At 43.1% G+C, this 12,286-nt stretch overlaps 1 long non-coding RNA gene across 2 annotated transcripts; it reads left to right on the top strand.

Moving 5' to 3' along the window:
- Window positions 1-750: 750 nt before the first annotated feature.
- On the top strand, window positions 751-11,750 carry LOC310827252. 2 transcript variants are annotated; one of them, XR_014556258.1, is made up of 3 exons: window positions 751-850; window positions 2,959-3,020; window positions 11,644-11,750. It is a non-coding gene; the product is annotated as an uncharacterized lncRNA (long non-coding RNA). The 2 variants fall into 2 exon arrangements; XR_014556259.1 differs by lacking the exon at window positions 751-850 and adding an exon at window positions 1,026-1,087.
- The last annotated feature ends 536 nt before the right edge of the window (window positions 11,751-12,286 follow it).

Genomic DNA, 12,286 nt, shown 5'->3' with positions numbered 1-12,286 from the left:
TAAGCATCTTGGATAATGACCAGGACTGCAAATTTTTTTGAGTCTATAGTTTGCTATTGGCTTCAAAGAAATAGAGGCCGAGCAATCAGGCCTTTGAAATCTAGAAATAATCACAGATAATTGCAGATGCAGAGTAATAAAGGGCAATGATAGTATCTTGCACTGCCTGGAGCTTTCCCTGGTAGTATCTCAAGGAGGTTTCAATGCATATCGTTCTGAGATGCATTTTCCAAAAAAGAAAAGTAGAACACATAAATTGTACGGTCAGTGGGTATGAACGGTAGAGTGAAGCATGATAGGTGTTTATAGATGACTGCTTTACCACACTGCTAGATGAGCTATAATGATGATGATAAAAAAAATATCTGTACCGCATGGCAGGATGAAACCTCTTGAAGCATTCTACTTGTGTGAAACAGCAGCATGCATGCAGAAAGAGCAGTGACTAGCATGCTAAACACTCTCCTCCAGGGGGGCCAACTTGAATAAAATATTGGTGAGCAGCCATGTGAACCCCACCCACATAATCGATCACAAGACATGGCACATGTGCACCATTTGAATGGCAATGTCCATAAACATTGGGGGGGGGGGCTGATACCTCAAATATTTTGTGGGGGAGGGTGTGAAGTGACCTAGGAGTTGGCTCCTATGTTCTCTGCCCACTTTCCTCCCCACACAATTTAGAATTCTGGAAGATTCTGAGTTCTAATCACACAGGGATCTCCACAAGTGCAGGAGGCCCCCTGAATGAGATGTTTCTCATCAGGGCTGCCATACGCTCAGCAAAATGGCATCCAGGTGGATTATTGCTTAAGCAGCAAAATGTCCAGGAAAACCTGGACATATGGCAAGTTGGGCTATTTTATTCAAAAATTTCTGGTAAAAAAATCAAAGAAACCCCCCCAAGAAAGCTCAACAAATTTGACATAAAATAAAATAAAATATGGCAACCCTATTTCCCATTCCTCAACTTATGGAGGGCAACAGGGAAATAGGGGTGGGGTTTAGCACAACTCAACCACCCTCTTTCCACCAGTGTGTTGCCTTTTCATGCTCCAAAACACCTGACTGAGCCCTCGATCGGGTAAGAGGGCCTGTGCACAGTCCCAGTTTGAAATCCTTGTTGATCTATTTTGCCATTTCTCACACTACCATATTTAGTAGCATTTTCATTCACCCAAACCGCCAATTTGCCCAGATGTTTAAACAGATGCAAGAATTGGACACACACACACACACACCATAGCTGTCAAGTGTCCCTTATTTGACGGAACAGTCCCTTATCCCAGCACCATGTCCTGCTGCTGTCCCTTATTGATGATGTCCCTTAAATTTCCCGGGTTTCAAAGGAAGCAGCTCCTCTCCCTCCCTCCTTGCCGGCCAGGGAGGAGGGAGGCTCCAACTGTGTTGTTTGGCTGTGTTGCTCACCCAATAAGAAGTCTAAGAACGACTGGGGGGTAGGGCTTGCATGCCTTGTGCTGATCAAATCAGCTGCGTTGCCTGGGGACTTGCCTTTGCTCAGCGCTTCCCAGCGGAGAGGTGACGGTGGTTTTCCTTGAGGCTTCGTTTGGCTGCTGGCTTGGCTTTCTGCCTTTGGCTCGGAGGCGCTCAGAAGTTGAACATACCTATGCTTGGAAAATGCCTTATTTTGGCTGCTGATCCCTTATTTTCGAGGCTGCTGGTCCCTTATTTTCAAATCTGTAAGTTGACAGCTATGCCACCCACCCACCCAGTGATGTTGTATAGTGTATGGCATCTGTGTCTCTAAAGCTAATCCCACATAGTAATTTGATTTAAGTAATATTAAATTTATCCATGAGAACCACAAGTTTTGCAGAACTCAACTAAAAGACCTACAAAGAAAAATTCCATGCCAGATGCCATTGATTACATCTGTCAAGCGACAGTCTTGGTTTGTTTGCTAAGGGAGAAGGAATATTGAGCATAATGTGAGATCATCTTCTAAGGCCCTCCTTCGTGTGCCTTCTCCTTGAGAGGTCCGGAGGGTGGCAACATGAGAACAGGCCTTCTCTGCAGTGACTCACCGTCTATGGAATGCTCTCCCCAGAGAAGTTCGCCTGGCACCTTCATTATACACCTTTAGGCACCAGGCAAAAACGTTCTTCTTTAACCAGGCCTTTGGTTGATCTGATTGACATCCTATGCCCTTTAAAAATGTGGTTCCGTTTTGGGGGGGTGTTATTGGGTTGTTTTTATTTTGATTATATATATTGCAGTTTTTATATTGATCTTTTCTATGAACCACCTTGAGACCTCCAGGTATAGGGCGGTATATAAATTCAATTAATAATGATGATGGTGATGGTGATGTTTGAGGAGTATTATTTCAATGAAATTTGCAGAGGATAACCTTGTGATGAGAGCCAGTGTGGTGTAGTGGTTAAGAGCGGTAGTCTTGCAATCTGGGGAACCGGGTTCACGTCTCCGCTCCTCTACATGCAGCTGCTGGGTGACCTTGGGCCAGTCACACTTCTCTGAAGTCTCTCAGCTCCACGCACCTCACAGAGTGTCTGTTGTAGGGGAGGAAGGGAAAGGAGAATTTTAGCCGCTTTGAGACTCCTTAAAGGGAGTGAAAGGTGGGATATCAAATCCAAACTCTTCTTCTTCTCTTCTTCTCTTCTTCGTGGTCCCCGAGAGGGGGCAATGACAATAAAGATATTATTATTATTATTATTATTATTATTATTATTATTATTATTATTATTATTAATGCTTGATTCCAGTGAGACTCCAGCCACTTGCAATCTTAATTTGCTCAGAGACTTACATTTGCATGTGTACATTTAGAACTGCATATGAAATTTATTATTATTATTATTATTACTTATTAAATTGGTATACCACCCTTCATCTGCAGTTCTTAGAGCAGTTCACAACATAAAATTACAAAATAATTGTGTCATGGCCTCTGCCCTGCATCTTTTATTTCCCTAGCAATGTTCCTGATGAAGTGTTTGGAGGAGAGAGGCTTAGAGAAAGAGCTGGGATACTTGTATGTAGGGACTAGATATATATATATTTAGCATGAACCCCAGCAAATTTGCTAAGCATGTATGCAATTATTGATAGTTTCCCTAACAACTTAACCTTTTTGCCTTCCTAAATGAGCACAGTACACATTTTACAACTCGTTTTCCCACATTGAACCATATGGGTATGTATACATGTGCATATGCACATACAAAAGTAATTATTTTTAACAGACATTTATAGTCACTTGGACTGTAATCCAGAGAACAAGATGGAAACTATTTAGTTAATGACTTGGGTATTTTTGGTTTTGGTTTTCAAAATCATCCTCATAGTCTAAACTCCCATGATGGCTTCCCCAACATATTGACAGTTAAGATGCACAGTTTATTGTTTCAAATTATATGAGAGATGTGATGAATCCCCAAATACAGCACTGGTCACTTTTGAGCCAAGAAAGTGTTCCAGGATACATTTTGTGGATGCTCGTGGATTTTAAATGCAAGCAGTCCAGTAGGTTTTTAATTACCAGTTTAAAATTGTGGATGGCAAAGGATGCAGGAAATAGATATATTTGTGCACATATGGGACTTTTATTTTTTTATGTGTGCAATTTTGCATTTGGTAAAGAATGGAAATAAAGGAAGTAAAGCCTGTTTATAGTGGCTAGCATCCAATCCAAGGGTAGCTTTGAATAAACAATTTTGAACACCAGTTCTCCTTATCATATCACTCATTTTAAAGCTTCTTTCCATTTCCAAAATGGTTTTCATAAAGAATGAGGGCCTGCTTTTTTTTAAAAAAAAAGAAGTAATTTTTTTTAATGGCATTGAGCATTTGCAACTATAGTTCTTTGGATCCTGAAGTTAATTTTCTTTTTAAAAAAGCAACACCCAAAAGTTAATTTAGCAGTGAGAAGGCCTCTGACTATCGGATTCTTTTCTTTTTTTAATAGAAAATAAAGTTCAAGTAGCGTCGGGCATGGGCCCACCCATATGTATTTGGAAGGAGGTGATAAATTATATAGTGTTGTGACTTGGGTTGTGTGCAGACTCTACTGGAAGATCACATTGTTGAATTAGCCTGTCATGGTCCGGTTCACGGGCTATCAAAGTCCTGGCAGGGGACGTCAGGACCGGGGGCAAGATGGCGGGGTGGGAACAGGAACGGGAGGCCAGAAGCCAGGAGTCGGGAGGCCAAGAGTCTGAGGGTCAGAGAGCTGGAAGTCAAGAAGCAAGGATCCGAGGATCCGAGGGTCAGGAAGCAAGGAGTCACAAAGTCAAGGGTCTGAGGATCAAAAAGCAAGGAGTCATGAGTCAAAGGTCCGAGGAGCAAGGAGTCAAGGAACCAAATGCAGCAAGGCAGGGAACGTGTTGCTTTGGCAAAGAGCTGAAGGGAAATGCTGACCTTATATCCCTTCCCAGCTCTTGCCACCAGGTGCTGTGAGTTACCAATCAGCCTCACCTGTGAGGCTGCACCTTGCCTCTTCAGAACAAACTCAGGAAGGCCCCAGTCATGGTCACAGGGCCTGGCTCCTGCACGCGCACCTGACATAGCCAGGCAAGGACCATAATGGCCTTAAGTATGAGTCATCAGTATAAGAAAGGATGTGGCTTTATGCCAGAGGGCAAATGGGTGGGCCCCGTCCCTCACCTGGCTGGTAGTTAGTAGGACAAAAGCCAGAATTGGGGGTGTGTGAGAGAGCTGGGCTAATAAGCAGGCAGAAGCCTGAGAATGAGAGCCATGCTTGATTTCTGCTTGATGCCAAGGCTGTGGCTATGGGAGAAGCAAGGCCGTCTGTGGTGTCAATGCTGTGAAGCCCTCCATCATAGGCTCAGATTGTAAATATTGTGGGATATAATATCACTGAAGCAGTCAAATACAACATTTCCTCTTTGCCCAGAGTGGACACACAGGAGAATGTTGCTCCAGCCAGGAGAACTTCCTGTCACACCTGGTCTGGAATATCCTCCCCCTGCATGTGACCAGGTAGATGGGCATGACCCTAGCAAAGCCTATAAAGGGGCTAGTCATGCAGCCATCTTCCTCTTGACACTCTTGATCCCATCTCTTCTTGATGCCTTTTGCTGTCTGCTCTCAGCCAGCATCACATGCGCTCATCCCTCACAGTGGTTGAATCCACACTTTTCTCTGTAACTACAAGCTAAAGCTGCCTTCAGGACCATACTTCGAACTGAATGTAGATAAACCTTATCATTACTTTTAAAAGAAGACTGTTGTGTCATTATTGTTTTTAAAAGGGGATTTACCAGCAACAATCCAATCTGGACAAGCCAGACTGGATTGCTTAACTCAAATGCTTCTAACGAATCCATCAACTAGCTTCTAGCAATGTGCACGGGAATGTGCTCTGTTACTAGCTCACTAGCTTGAGTGAGGAAGAATAATATTTAATCAATATATCCTCTCCTACTATCCTCAACATTCCCACAAATATATGTAAATAAACCATATATCCTAATGACACCACAGTCTCTGCTGTGCCTCATTCCAAAGAATCAAACCCTGGGTAAGTGTTGAAACCTGTGGAATCTTGCACCGCTCAGAGATTGGCATGGTGTGCAACAATATGTAGGCTCCATTCATATTTCATGCAGCCTGTATATATTTGGTACTTGGACATACTACTAAAAATAGAATGAGAACCAGACCTAAGCCTTTCTTAAAACAGCTGTTTTAATATTTGGAAAGATTTGAACTTGTTCAAATTCAGATCTCTGCACAATATGCATTCCTGACACTATCTTAGAGGCATTCCCCATTTCAAATGCAGATAGTAAGAAAAAAGAAAAGGGTGTGTTAGGGATGTTTAGAAGATGAGTAGGAGATCCAGATGTTGGGTTCAAGCCAACTCTATCTGCATTTAGCCTTACTTCCCTGCGTATATCACTTTTCATTCTCCATTGCTGAACTGTAGCTGTCTTCCTAGCTGCTCATTTTATTGAGATCATTTTGAATCCTGGTTTGTCAAATTTATTAGCTATCCCCAGGCCATTCCACAGAATGAGGTCGTAATGTACATGATGGCTCCAGAATCTTCAGTTGCTAGCTTCTGCATTCTCTCTCTCTCTCTCTCTCTCTCTCTCTCTCTCCCTCCCACCCCCCTTAAATCTCTTTGCAAGCTATAAAGGAGTTAAGAACAGGCAAAAGGAGTGGGGAAATGAAAAGGGAAGACCTTACAGCTACCACAGGCATCATGTGATATGTACCCTCCAGTTGTTGATGGACTCCATCTCAGGCTCAGTCAACAAGACCAATGGCCAGGGATGGTTGGAGTTGTAATCCAACAACATCTGGGAGGAACCAGCGTTCCTGCTATCCCTGACCACCAAAAGGAGGGCATGGAAGGAAAGGTAAGGAGTATTTGATCCAGGAAAGAAGTAGCCTCCATACTGTGCAAATCTAATAGTGTCAAAGAACTTTCACAAAGAAAATGCTTGCAGTTTTTGGGTAGAGAATTCTACTCCTGCCAAGCTCCAGAATATAAACTAATCAATAATGCACAGTCATTCTAATACAGGAACTATACAAAGAGAAGCTTTTTGGGAAATTACTTTATAAATGAGCAGGAGTATTGATTGCATGTCTGCGCTGCATCATGGAGACAGCCCCGAAGTTGCAGACACAGTTAATATTTAATATCTACCTATCCAAGGGATCTCATTTTGACCAACAATGTTAAAAAGCAAAGCTGGAGAAGTATTCACTGTTGACCTTCTGCATTTGCAAACATGACGGGAAAGAGATCAGTGTATGGAATTGTGATTTTGAAACAGTCAGTTCAGACTTGGAAGGCCTCCTGTTTGTTATTACATCCCATGGGACCACAGTGCATCCATCATACTAGCCAGCTTGGAAGATTCATGGCTAACTCAAGCATGTCCAGAATGATTAGGAATCTGGAGTCTGCCCCAAAGCCAATATTCACCTTTAGAAAGTATTGCAATTATCAGTAATTTATTGATAGGAAGTATCTAATGAGAAATTTTCCTTCACAATCCCACAATAAATTCTGTTTTGAAGTGGAGGAGCTGATAATGGGACCAAATTCTCCAAGAATGCATAGCATGTTAAATAGCTGAATTAGAGAACACTCTTGTGCAGTACCACTAAATTCAATGTGACTCACTCACAGTTAAGTGTGTAGGGGGTGTGTGGAATAGCCACAGCCCAAAAGTGGCCCATCAAACCACTTCAAGTGGCCGGCCAACCCTTTACAAAACTGAGCACTTCATCTTTCATGGTGCTACAGCTAAAAAGACTCAGCACTTAAAACTTTGTGTTAAAACCTCCTAAAATGGCACTTCAGAAGAGGGGAAAGAGACACGTTTACAAGGCAAGTATCATAGGTGCCTGCTCTAGGGGGCCCTTGGGCACTCACAAAATTTAATATGGGAACCCCGAGGCGACCGCCCAGATGACGTCCAAGGCCCCTGTGAACCTTGGAACACAACTTCCGGTTTCTATCGGAAGTCACGTCAGAGGTGTCGCGAGACCTCAGATGTGACCTCCAAGACCCCGCAAGGCCTTGGAAAGTACTGCTGTGCCACCGCCTCAATGTGATGTCATGACATCATGATGTCACATTACGTCACGGGCGCCATTGGGCATCCAGAACCTGGGGCCAAGTCAGCACCTCTGGCAAGTAGAGGGCTGCCCTCTCCATCTCAGGGCTGGGCTGGGAAGAAATATTCTCCTCCTCCTGGCCCTAGTGCTGCAATGAAAACTGTCCACGTGGCATGAGTGTGGATGTTGTCAGTCTGGTAGTTTCATCTAAGGTACGTGAACTCAACTGAATTTCTCCTCCATCCCTAGTCATGATATGACGCTGGTGCAACAGTGCAAAGCTGAGCAGAGGCATTTTGCTGCCTTAAGCAAAGGACAAGGTGGTGGGGCCCCATTCCATTTACAGACAGAAGCTGATTGAACTAGCAGCTGAACATTGCTGCAACATTGGTGATAGGTCAGTATCCTCCACTGCACCTGAGGGCAGCAGGCTTAGCAGATTAGTTAAGGAGATGCAAGGGCAGGTGATGTCCTCCAGCATTTTGCCACCACTCTCTCAGCATCTGTTGCCTGAGGCAGCTGCCTCACTTTACCTAATGGGAGGCTCGGACTTGCAACAGGGGTGCAATGCTGGCATAAGTCCTCTCTGCCAGCATACTAGCCCCTCATTATATGGTTCGACACTGAAGGTACTACGCTTTCTCATAGCAGAAGAGAAATTCACATTGATTGTACATGATCTTTAGTTTAATTTGTCCCCTATCAGTTTTAGCTGATTATACATCGGAACTTAAATCATGCGTCTTGCGATTGGAATTAAAGAAATCAATTGATAATTTATTTTTTAGTAGGTGTTAGATGCTTAAGGGCATTTTTTTCTCCCTTAATTGGGCTATTTAAACACTGCACAAGATTTTCTGGCAGAGAAGTTTTAGGCTATAAAAAATAAATCCTTTAATTACTGGGAGGGGGGTTGCTTGTGTGGGGTGTTTTTTTCCTTTTCTTTTTTATTATTATTACTTTTCCAACACTCTCAATCTAAAGATGTATGTTGCAATTATATGCCAATTATTCCTTTCATCTCTACTGGCTGAAATACTGCCAGTTTTTAACCTTTTTAAGTGTTTAATCACACTGCAAGTCAAATAGTGCAACTTAAACTATATGGAGAAACTCACACTTGGTGATTAGCAAGTTCTGCAGCTTGTACCTGCTAAAATGCATAAGGATCCAGCCTATATTTCCATTCAGGATTAGACCACAGCCAAGTAGACATAAGGCTCACCTACCTAGCATCAATCAGAATAAGGAAGGCCTCAGACAATGGCTTAGAACCTAATTTAGGTGGGAGTATCCTATCAGTGGAATTCTGCTAATGAGGTTATCCCACCAACAGAAACAGGGTGACACTTTTGTATGACTCTCCCTTTCCCTTTGCAGCCCCATCACCAGAAAGTTGGAGGGGAGGGCATGAGCTCTCTCACATACACATTCAACGAACAAAGAAAAGGGAGTAGGGGCCAGGAGACATGGGATGAGAGCCAGTAGTCAGAACCAAAGGACAAATCAGGAAGTGCAGGCAAGGAAAAACAGGTCTAGACCAAGTCTAGGCCAAAAGACAATCAAGGATCAGGGCCAAAGTCTCATCAAAATATGGGAGCACACAGGGTCAACGATACAGGAAATCAGGGCCAAAGGCTAATCCTATCCTGAGCACAATGGGCCATATTTCTGAGGAGGATTGCATCCTTAGCACCTATAGGCTGCTTCTGGCAAGTAGCAACTAATATGCATGCAAAATCCACTAACAACACAAAGGAAAGCAATGACCCTTCTGTTAAAACAGCAATAGTGAATATGTAAATAGCCAAGTGATTAGCCCTTATATTTACAAATACTGTGCTTTTTTTTTTAACTTTCATGGCACAGAACTACGGTGAGAAGCATTCATAGCAAAAGGCCATTCTGTGATAGGGGTCAAATGGGAGGACAGAAGGAAATCTACTTGAGAGTCCATTTTCAATTGATTTCTCTCACATCCTGAGTGCAGATATGGTCCCCATGTAGATGCGATGTCATGGAAGTAAGCAGCATATTTGCTTGATTAAACTGTATATGGCTCTTTAAGCTCTGATTTTTTTTTCTTTTGCAATTGCATCCTTACTTGTTCCATACCTCATGCAGCATACAATGTCAGGTGTGGGGCAGGAGGTGTTGTCTGGGCAAAGTGGGATCCATGCTGAGCCTCCTTAGGTCCATAAGCCAGAGGTTTCCCACCTCTGTTGTAAAGTATCCTGTGGTGATAACTGAGGGTCAGAAAAGGGTACAAATCTGCAAGGTGCATTTCTTTGCTCATCGGCTGTGGTTGTGAGCAGCCATATGCCGTTCTACTGCAGATTTATCAAATATGTAACATTAGGAGTTGTGCTGGATTCATATTAATGTGCAGCCCAGTATTACATGGCTCATGTGCATTTCAGGCATTTCTGAAGGGCAATTCTTAAAGCCCACACAAAGTTCTCTTTTTCCTTTCCCCTTGTTGCTCCGTCACCTTTCTGTATTTTTACAGGTGCTTTGGGTTTTTGCATTGATATATTAACCCCCCAAGTATCAATACACACAGACATTAGCAGCACCCAACCGCAGCCACACCTGCACCAATCTACAATGCTCTCCATTGAAGGCATTTTACAACTCTTTTAAACAGCCAGCATTGAACATGAAGAATGCTATAAATGCGGATTATTAAAATGTTGCTGTTGGATGGCTGTTTTACAGCTACACTTGGCAGTGGCTTGGGAAAGGAGTCCTAACTAGTTTATTGCTGTGGTTTTCCACGTCTTAAAAGCCACGTTATTAACGGGTTGTGTGAAAAAACAACAACCCAACAACAACTACTAGAAGATGTGCATTGTGCTTTTCATTTTAATTTTACTGTTTGCACGCAATTTTGAATGTAATTTGTGATGTCTCAGCAGCTTTTTACATAGCCAAGTATGTTGTGAATTGCACTGCGTGCTGTTTTGCTTTGCAGATTTTGCGATATGAAAACTACCCCACCCTCGCCTCAGTTCTTTGGCACTCGTCTTCGTAGTGAACATGTGCCAGCCCTTAGCGAGCCAGCTCCACAGATGAATCTTCTGCTGCTAACACCTCTAGCCATTCTTTTATGTCAATACATACCTAAAAGGCTGCACATTCTGGACATGATCCAGAGAAATGTTGGCACAGTGAACACCCATTACATTTGGATCTGAAGGACACCTCAGTGATGCTCCCGCTTCATCTATTGTTGTTAATTTGCTGAAAAGTCCACAGAGAAGTTAATGCCACTAAAAAGAGCTCCACTGGATCAGAGCAAAGGCCTGTCTGGTCCAGCATCCTTTTTCTCACTGCGATCAAGCAGATGTCCCTGGAAAGCCCCCAAGCAGGACATGAGCACAACAGCCCTCTCCCAGTGACTGGTGTTCCAAGGCATGTGGCATGTTATCCTGGAGGTAGTATATAGTTGCCATAACTATGAGAGCCTTATCCTCCATGAATTTGCCTTTCACAGAACATCTATGTAATTCCACCTCTGTTTTTTAAAAAAACACCAAGCCTTTCAAAATCCACTTTGAGTTCATGGTTTGTTGCTTACTGTGCAACATGTCTGGTCGAAAACAAGCCCGACTTAGTTCCAGGGGTGCCAACTTGAACAAAACAGTTGGGGAGGGCAGGTCAACCCCACTCCACATAATCCATCATATGACATGGTGCAAGCATACAATCTGAATGGCAATGCCCATCAACTTTGTGGGGGTCTGGCCCCCTCAATTATTTTATGAGGGGCAAAGACCCTTCGGCCCCTAGGAGTTGACTCCTATGCTTAGTTTAATGTTCCCAGTTAAGTAGATGTAGGATAGGGTTGCCATATTTCAAAAAGTAAAAACCAGGACACCCCCCAAATTGTTGAGCTTTTCTGGTGATGTCCGGGGAAAACCAGACGTATGGCAGTTGTAGTATAGGCTATCATAGGGTGAGAGGAGATTCAGTGGAGGTTGTTCCAACACATCTAAGACCTGGCAGCTCACAGTGGACAGGGAGGGAAGTAACACTGATTTCTCTTCTTTCTCTTTTTAGCCATTTCTGGTTCCTCCTTCCCAACACCAACACCCTCCCATGGCCCATAATGGGAGTGAAATTAACAGGGACATGCCCTACTGTCAGTGAAATCCGTGAATCCTGGGATATGAATAAAATGTGTAGGATTATGCCTGGTTGTGACAGCCCTCTAACGGAACAGCTACTCTATTCTTAATGGTGGAAGCGTTTCACAGTGTTAACCTATTGCATGCCATTTTGCACTATTATGCTACTTTAGAATGCTAAAGTAGGGAGTCAAGAGATAAAAGGAACAACTGGCAAGTTTGGCCTTGGAGTTCAAAATGAAGCAGGGCAAAGGGTCATAGAGTTCTGTCAAGAGAACAAGCTGGTTATCACAAACACTCTTTTCCAACAACACAAGAGATGACTCTACACATGGACATCACCAAATGGGCAGCATCAAAATCAGATTGATTATATTCTCTGCAGTGAAAGATGGAGAAGCTCTATACAGTCAGCAAAAACAAGACCTGGAGCTGACTGTGGCTCAGATCATCAGCTTCTTATAGCAAAATTCAAGCTTAAACTGAAGAAAATAGGAAAAACCACTGGGCCAGTAAGATACAATCTAAACCAAATCCCTTATGAATACACAGTGGAAGTGAGGAACAGGTTTAAG

This window comes from Podarcis gaigeae (genome assembly GCF_964106915.1).
Source record: "Podarcis gaigeae genome assembly, chromosome: 11".
NCBI classification, from domain to species: Eukaryota; Metazoa; Chordata; class Lepidosauria; order Squamata; family Lacertidae; genus Podarcis; species Podarcis gaigeae.
This window is presented reverse-complemented; position numbering and strand designations above follow the sequence as displayed.